Raw genomic sequence first — 10,003 nt, forward strand, 5'->3', positions numbered from 1 at the left:
CAGATATACAAATAAATGTACCAAAGATTAATAAAAGTGGGTTTAGCAAAATATGACCCCTTTAAATATGACTATAAAAGCAATCACTGTCTATAGGCACCATCTAAAACCGCACCTATCCAAATCTGTATATATTCAAATCCGTATTTATATATTTCTTTTTATATTTATAACCATTTGCACTACATTCATATCAAACCATATTTGCACTCTCCTTTTAAACACCTTTTAAACACTTTTCTATTCAAATTTATATGACTGTTTGTTTTACGTGTATGTGTATGTTTATGTTTATGTGTATGTTTGCTGCTGACAACACTGTGAATTTCCCCATTGTGGGATTAATAAAGGAATATCTTATCTTATCTTATCTTATCTTAATCAAATACCCATTTCTACAGTGTACTTGTGGAAATGGAAGAATGGGACACGTAAGTCTTTTTGGATCCCATCGGTGTTTTTCTTTATAATTATGTTTTTATCTTTATTTAACCCTTTCATGCATGAATTATAAGAACCTTAGTTGAGATTTTTTTCCTGAGTTTTTTAAAATTCCTCTTTAGGCATTTAAAAAAAAAACAAAAAAACAATGTGACTGAAATTTTTTTTTATGAACTTATTTTTCTTGAAGTTACAAAAATATCCACTCCGCTAGACACTATACATTTAATTTTTGAAGAAAAAAAAAAAAAACCTTGTATTTAAAACTAATCAGAAAAGGAGATACTGTGAAATAAAAACATTTTTCATGCAGCTAAACTGATGTTTTCTCACATTTTAACATACTCTAATGCTAGTTATTACAAACTTCATGCAGATAATATGAAAAAACACAGTAATGGTATGAATTGCAGTGTATGGGATGGTACATAAGTGTCCACTGTGTTGGCTGATATGCAACAAAAACAACAAAACCCATGAATATACAAGAAAACAGCTGTAGAATAACTGTCCACTGTAGTGACCACTATGCGTGAAAGGGTTAACCAGGAGAAACCTCTTTGTACAAAAGCACCATAAAAATTCCTATTTTACCATCATGGTACTGGCTGTTAATTCAACATGGATACTGAATTACAGGCCTTTCTGTCCTTGTTGTCTCTGTAGCAGCTGTTGTGCAGATAAATTCAGTTGTTTTTTTTTTTTTTTATAGAGATACCGACTATATTCACAGCAGGCAAGTTGTTATCTGAGCAATGCAATCCCATGTCCTGTTATCAGCCCTCTCACTGCGATATATATTCACAGGCGATTTCTGAAATTTTGTCATAGTGCGGATGTAGCCTGACCACAGTAAATGTAATTTTCAACACTTTATTTCAACATTTTATTCATTTATTTTATTTATTTATTCATTTATTTTATTTATTTATTCTTTTTTTGTTATACTTGTTTATGACTTATTTCCTTCATTTAGTTAATTTTGTTTACTTATATATTATTATTAGACACTGAAAATACTTTCTTTATTTCAAGACTTTGGGGAGGCCCTCGATAAACCACTTTGGTTTTTGGCTTCCCCGGCATATCTTTTACTGTTATTATTATTGTGTTTTTTTGTCGTGTATACATGCGAATAAACAATTCAACAGTTCAACAGTTCAACACAAAATTCTAGGCTTTTAGAAACTTAGTACAATGCAAAGTACTATTGATGATCAGAATTTGTTATATGGTCTTTTTTTCTGACAATGTTACAAGTTAATCACAGAAAACTACAGGATTATTGTCATATTCACCTTTTTTTGTTTCCGTGAAAAATTCCACAGTTCATGCAGTTTTATCACCTTAATATTTGCATTTACATTATTTCAGCTAAAAAAAACAGCCCAGAAAATGAACTTTGGGTCCCCTGAGAGTAAACAACCTTGAGTTGGGGGTACTATGATGACCCACAGTGTAGGTTAAAAGGAAATAAAAACAAGAAAAGGAAGCAGAAACTACCCTCATGTGTGGGCAAGGCTTCAGATCGGGTATGATATGAACGATATGGTGTTGTTTGGAACCAATTTGTGCTCTTTTGACATTCCCTTCACAACGTCCTTGTCTTGTTAAGTTCTTATTTGCAATGTTTCCTACGTCTTGGCAATTAACTTAATGAGTACCATATCACGGATAGCACACAAGGCCATAAAAAGTAAGATAACACCCAAAGTTTTTGCTGAAACAAAATCTTCATTTCCATATCTGACTTGGGGCCATAAGCCGCTTTATGGAGCTTCATATACCGACGATGATAAGGTTCCATTTTAGGAAATCGTTACAAAGATATCAAGATTTTAATGTCAGCAACTGGGTCAAAGCCAGATAAAATTACCATCAGTTGCGATAAATTCATCACGAGACACACGTTAAATCCCTACAGAGAGTATTATAGCAGATTAAATTAAAGATGACTTATGATAAAGTCCCTATAAAGTCAGCATGGTGTATTTCAGACACAGTGTGAGCACAGTTATAATGTCACACAGTATCAACTGAGATGAGACCGTAGACCAGGGGGCTCAAACTCATTTTCTCTCAGGGGCCACATTCAGTCGGATTTGATCTCCAGTGGGCCAGACTAGTAAAATAATAACATAACAACCTATAAATAATGACAACTCCAAATTTTTGTCTTTGTTTTAGTGTAAAAAAAAGTCGATATTAAATTATGGAAATACTTACTTTTGTAAACTATCCAAACAAAAAAGATGTGAATAATGTGAAACAACAGAAATTTCTCAAGAAAAATAAGTGTGATTTTAACAATATTATGCCTCAACTTCTCATTTATACATGTGTGTTATGGATCAGATCTGCAAAGACACTAAACACTTAGTAACAGGCAGAAAATTATTAAAACTGTGAGTTAATTTTCTTTATACATTTCAGATTCTTCATATTTGTTCAGGTTATTCACATTTTGTTGTTGCAGGATAGTTTGTAAATGTAAATATTTTTATAATTTAATGTTATTTTTTGTGCTTTGAAGTTGTCATTATTTATGGGCATAATGTAATTTTTTTTTTTTTTTTTTACATCAAACCGAGGAGAAAATAGGGAGTTGTTATTTTTTGTAGGTTATCATGCTATTATTATCTCCGCAAGGAGGTATTGTGATCACTTTGCTTTGTGTGTTTGTTTGTTTGCGTGTTTGTTTGTTTGTTAGCAACTTTACGGGAAAACTATTCCAACCATCTTTACCAAATTGTACCCACAGATAGGCCTAGGCCCTGGGACCAACTCATTAAATTTTGGGCCAAGTAGTCCAAAGTTCAAAGTCACAGCAAGGTCACAAAATCTACAATTTTCCTATTTCTCATCATTGATCAATTTTTGAAAATTCATAAAAAATTCAAAACAACTCTGATTAGTCAGCAATTTGATCCACCCATAGCTTATAACAATATCTTGTATCTGGCACAAAATTGTCCACATCCACTGTGGAATGTGGATTCTGTGGACATTTCAATTTGACATTGAAAATCCCATTTACCACACATTTTTCATTATAACTCAACAAATATTGATTAGAATTTAATATAATTTGACATACACATGACTGGTACCAAGCTTCAACTTTTTCTGCTGTATGGAACAACCTTGAAACTGTTTAATTTTAAAAGAAATAGTCGATCCACACATGCAGACCGTTCGAGGTGCTGGCGGAGGTTTGCGTTCTCTGAACACTTGTTTTTTTACTGTAGATCATATTGGTCTGTATGTGGAACCTTTCGACAGCCTTGACTGTGGAATTTTTGCGCTTTGCAAATTCATCCCACGGGCTGGATTAGAACCTTTGGAGGGCTGCATTTGGCCCCCGGGCCGCATGTTTGAGACCCTTGCCGTAGACCATAAAGTATCCTAAAAGTGGCTGTTGAGCACCTTCGAAACACTATATACCCAATAAAAGACATTTATAGGTTATTGATACATATTACAGTGGCGATAATACCATAGAACTGCCGTATATGTTATCTGTGAGTGTCTATGTACATACTAGAGTGACTTTTCCATGAAAGGAATATGCCATGCTAGCATTTCTCTCCTCCTCCTCCTTCCTCTGATTGTATCGCTTCATCCTCGCGGCGGTATTTTCGACCCGAACCCAACCGTCCAACATGATCCCATATAATTAAGCAGGTTTAAGGCCAACTGATCCCCTCAGAGAGCCATGTCTTCCATACATTCCAATTAAAAGCGATTACACACAGTGGTCTTTTACTGCTCTGAGGCCTCTGTCAACTCTTCATCACCCCTCCTTCTCCTCCTCCTCCTCCTCCACCCACCACTACTATCCATTCCCAGGGTTTCAGCTGTCACCCGTTGCCTCAACACATCAATCTCAATACACTCTTTTTTTCTTTTCCAGCATTTGTTATTTTCTCTTTTTTTCCCCCCTTTCCTCACCAAGCAAATAATTTTGTAGTGTTTTGTTTTTTTGAGAATGAAGAAACTCAATCCAGACATAGTACTTCTCTTTTCCAGCGTGTTCTCACCTCATCTTTTTCTCATTTTCGGGGTCTGCATTTGCGATCGCTAATTCACGTGAATAAGAGATGTAGAGTCATGCATATTCACTCTGGAGACAAAAGCATGAGCCAGGCAAATCCTTAAATCTTGTCAACTTTCACTCATAGCACATACCCCCCACCCGCCCGTGGCCCAGTACGCTCCCCTTCCTTATTCCTTTTTGGAAATGCCTGCAGGGAGTTGAATAGAAGCCCCACATTTCCACATGAAGTGAGCAGCCAGCAGCAATCTTCTCTCCCCTGGCAAAGTTTACTTTTCTTCTAGCTGTGAGAATGCTCGGTGGGACTGTGGTTATGAATATTCATGCCGGAGAGTTCCCTGTCAATCAGTCAAGGAGAGCTGAGGGGGAATTTATGTCTCCAGTGGTTGGTTTTGCCGGGGAAGGAATGTGTGCTAATTCTGGTTTGGGCCATTCCATTACTGGCTTTTGCCTCCATTTATTTCTCTGCTATATTTATCTTTTCATCCTGATGTTTTGAGGACTTTCTGACCCCTATATTTTTCTTTTAACCCTTTCATGCATATTGGTCCCTACAGTGGACAGCTATTCTACATCTGTTCTCTAATATATTCATGGGTTTTGTTGTTTTAGTTCAATATGAGTTAACACTGTGGACACTTAGGCATCATCCCATACACTGACATTCATACCTTTACTATAACTTTGCCGTTCTTGATAAACCTGATCTGCAGTAACATGCTTGAGTGTAAATCAATTGCTAATAAAAATTGCGCATGTGATAAAATGCGAGAAAACATCAGATTAGCTGCATTAAAAATGTTTTGATTTTGTATATCACTTTCTGATATTCAAAAATTAAATACACGGTGTCCAGCGGAGTGGACATTTTTGGAACCCCACAAAAAATTATGAAGGTAGATTTGTTTCTTTATTGCTTTAACAAAAAAAAAAAAAAAAAAAATCAAAAAAAACCCAATAATAAAAAAAAAAAAAAAAAAATCACTTCAATCAGAGAAAAAAGGGTTCAAATACAATTTCTTGGATCATTATTTTTTTTTTTGCATTCAAACACTTTTTTTTTTTATAGAATTTTTTTTTTTAGTTAAAGCAATAAAGAAACAAATCTACCTTCATAAAAAACAGGTTTAAAAAAAAAAATAAAAAATTCAATTGCATTGTTTTTTCATGCCTAAAGAGGAATAAAAACACTCAGGAAAAAAATCTGGACTAAGGTTCTCATAATTCATGCATGAAAGGGTTAAATAGAGACTCTTCACGTTTATGCAGCAGAATCCACTGAACTCCATGAAGAAAAAGTCAATGTATTGTTGAAACATCTCACTGTCTCCACTCCTGATGTGTGACTGACATGGGCGTATTCAGCCTGCGAACAAAGAAACTTTATGGCAACACTGTTATGACTTAATGACCATGTCCACAGCGCAGGCATAATGAATGACAATGCAGTCATGCTAATAACTGTGTGTAATATGAAATAAAATGCATATTCATGCACACTTTGGGTTTGTTTATGACTTTACTGTCAGTCTTCAAACAAGGATAAATTAGGTTCTAGTGGTGAGCGGTTAAAGAAGTATTCAGGTCTTTTACTACAGTGAAAGTATTAAAACCACATTGTGAAAGTAAAAGTTCTATATTCAGTACCTTACTTGTATAAACCTATTTAAGCATTATCACCAAAGTGTATTTAAAGTATAAACAGTCAGTAAAATAGTTCCTGTCAGGGCTTTATTTGGATATTTCATGTTTTTGACTCATTTCACTGGTACTTTAATGTGTTTGTTACGTTTTGTTGCCGTAAATGTTTAACTTTGAGCTAATTTCAATTACTTTCTGTACTATTTGGTGGTTTAATCTACAACAATGCATCATATTCTGTAATATCATCAAATGTTTGCAGCATTACTTGTTGTTAAACAGTTTATTTGGCTCAATAAGAGGATTTTTTTTTTTTACCCGTAAATGAACATCCTCCAGTTTTTGACAAATATTAAAAAATCAGCACATTTAGATATGCATTGTTTTTTTAATCCATAAAGACCCAAATATCATCAGGTGACCAAAACCATCTAGCATTAGTTGTTGTTAAACAGTTTATTTGCCTTAAAAAGTGGATTTTTTTTTACCCATAAATGAACATTCTTCAGTTTTTCACAAATATTCAAAATCAGCACATTTAGAAATGCATAGTTTTTTTTAACCCATAAACACCCAAATATCAACCAGTGACCAAAACCATCTACTGATATAAAATGTTTAATAACTTTAAAACCACTAATCCTATCAATATATTGAAATACTCGGTGTAAAATGCAGTTTGTCGTCTTCTCATGGTCATCAGATATGACCCATTTGGACACTCAGAGGCTCTGTAGTTACCGTGGAAACACCATCATCTTCTACAACATTGATTCACCAGTAAAACCCATGGAGTTGGATCAATGACAGTGGATGGAGACTTGTGGTTTATGTTCAGTTAATGATAGATTTGACTGGAAAAGTCACTTTTTCTTCAGTTTTCTTTGTTTTTGACATAATACCCCTTAAATATAATCTGATCATGATTAAAGTATATGATCAGTAATTTAAATATAGGAAAATTCCAGCTTCAGTTTTCCTACTCTGTTTTCTATTGGTTATTTACATTATCAGGACTCTAACAGTAACAGATGTTACTACATATACCATTAAGGAAGCAAAAGTAATGTATTATGTTGTATAAACGTGAGATGGGGGTGGAATTTAATAAGTTTTCTTCTTCCCACTCCTTTTTGAGCAGTACATACTGAATTTATTTTATTATTACTGGTGTACATGGCAATTGCTATTTTGTCTTGATCATCTTTATTACCTAGGAGGTATTGTGATCGCTTTGCTTTGTGTGCATGCGTTTTTGTTTGTTAGCAAGATAACTCTAATGCTATGGATGGATTTTCAGGAAATGATACTGGCACAAGGAAGAAATTATTAAATTTTGGTGGGGGGGGTGGGGGGACAGATCTGGCTTGGTGGAGGTCTGCGTTCTCCGAGTGCTTTTCTTGTTACCTCCACCAGGAGGTATTGTGATCACTTTGCTTTGTGTGCATGCATGCGTGTGTGCGTGCGTGTTTGTATGTTTGTTAGCAAGATAACTAAAAAAGTTATGGACGGATTTTCATGAAATTTTCAGGAAATGATACTGACACAAGGAGGAAATTATTAAATTTTGGTGGTGATGGGGGGGGGGGGGGGGGGCGCAGATCTCTCCTGGCGGAGGTCTGCCCTCTTCGAGTGCTTTTCTTGTTTGTTAATGTATTTGCTCGGATATTAGTTCCTTGTACAAAAAAAACATTTATTTTTTTTCTTCTGCCCAAAACAAATAAATGAATGAATGATTTTCACTGAAAAAGCACAAAATATAGAGGATGATATTATGGTAAATGGAGGTAAAGCACTTAACCTCCTGAGACCCAGGAAATGTCAGCAAAGTACAAGCTTTTTTTGTTTTTTATTAAATAAGTGCCTATATTGGAAACATCATGATGCAACAGTTTTTTCAGATGCAGTTTTTAAAATTTTTATGGAATGTCCTTTGTGGTGGACGGTTTTCTTTTCTTTTCTTTTTTTTTGTATAAAGTTGTGAAACTCTTGTCCACAAATGTGGGCAGAAAACTCATAGCTGGGTCTTAGGAGGTTAAGAAAGGTTAAATATAGAGGAAAAAATCATTTGGTAACTGCCATAAAAGTAGCACTGGGTCTTTATGGGTTAATAGACAGGAAGGAGATGACCATTTATCATCTGTAATGTAACAAAACCTGTCCCAAATGTAGTGGAGTAAGAACTGTTTCCTTTTGACACACAGTAGAGCACAAGTATAAGATGTATTTTGTACTTATTTATCAGTATAAGCTGAATTCAGACCTTATCATTGATTATATTTGGTGTGTTTTGTAGTCACGCTTTTGCAAACAAGTAGATGATAAAGTATTTACATTTGATATTTGCATAAATGCATGTAAATGTCCCTCAAATACATGTACTTAAGTTCAGTTATGTAAAACTGTTTTCCATCTCTGTTGGTGGCTTCTAGTGTTACAGAGTCCATGTTTTGTTTAATTGCTTGTTACTTAACAATGACAAAACTTCATGCAAATTGGCCTGGGTATGTGTATGTATCTCTAACAATATCACTTCATGGTGATGGTGATGGTGATGGTGATGCTGCGAAAGACAAAATGAGTAGCTTTAAACTGTACATTGTAGAAACTCATCCATCAAAACCCATCTGGCATGTGGACAGCAGAGACAAGTAAAATATGTTTTTTCTGTGGATGTGGTCTCAGCTCTCAAGCACAATAAACTGTTTTTCTTTTGATAATGAGTAGGAATATCATCATCATCATCCCAAAAGACCAGAGACTTGATTATGGAAAGAAACAAAAAAACAAAACAAGGGAAGACATGTATTATTGTGTCTCAGACCAAGATTATAATAGTTTTGGATTTTTCATTATAGTTTAGTTTTATTTAGTTTTCATTTTTTTCCCCTAATTCAATTAGTTTTGATTAGTTTTTAGAGCAGGTTTGCTAGTTTTGATTACTTTTCATTTTTTTTGTAAATGTTTAGTTTTAGTTTAATATTGATTTTAGTTTCGTCATATCTTTTATCTTCCTCGCCGTCATATTCAAATAAATCCCAGACAGGACTTTACTTTCTCCCAACTTTAGTCTCAATGTTTCCAGGTAGAGTGGGGACCAGAAGACGACTCTAAACCACAAGTGATGAGAAGTGACGGACTGAAGTGTCATATGGTGGCGTCAGCTAAAATTGCTCGAGCGAAACAAATCCATTTCATATCAATCCGACATTGACAAAGATGAAAACGAAGGGAATTTTATCCATAATTTTTATACGTGTTTGTTAGTTGTGTAAGCACACAATACAGTTTCAGTTAGTTAGTTTTTATTTTAATTCCAGTTTTTATTTATTTCAGTAAATGAAAATGTTTTTTCAATTCTAGTTTTCGTCATTTTGTTAACGATAATAACCTTGTCTCAGACGAAATATCTGTTATTCTATCTTAAACTTCTTACCCAGACCTTATGGTAATACATGTTTGCAATAACTATAGCCTGATGGATTGTTATTCAATTCACACTGACTGCTAGGAAAAACACTAGACTTTACAAAACCCAGCTTAAAAAGAAATATCTGTGCTAAATACAATAAATCACATAAAGATAATAAGGAGCTCATATAATGGTGGGTTACTTGATAAATATGTATTATTCCTGACTGTTTTCTCTTCTCCATTACCTTATTTATAGTTAAATATTTATAAATGCTATAGATTTCAGGATTTCCATGCGTTGGAATGTACAGAAAAAACCCATAAGCATTAATAATCACCACTGCATTGTATTTCCATGTGTCTAGTGTGTATAGAGTGTGGTGTAATAGAATGAAATAATGACCCAGAGCTTTCGTGGGAAGCATGAAATCCATATTAAATGAGGGTCTTGCC

Source organism: Sphaeramia orbicularis, chromosome 15 (genome assembly GCF_902148855.1).
Source record: "Sphaeramia orbicularis chromosome 15, fSphaOr1.1, whole genome shotgun sequence".
NCBI classification, from domain to species: domain Eukaryota; kingdom Metazoa; phylum Chordata; class Actinopteri; order Kurtiformes; family Apogonidae; genus Sphaeramia; species Sphaeramia orbicularis.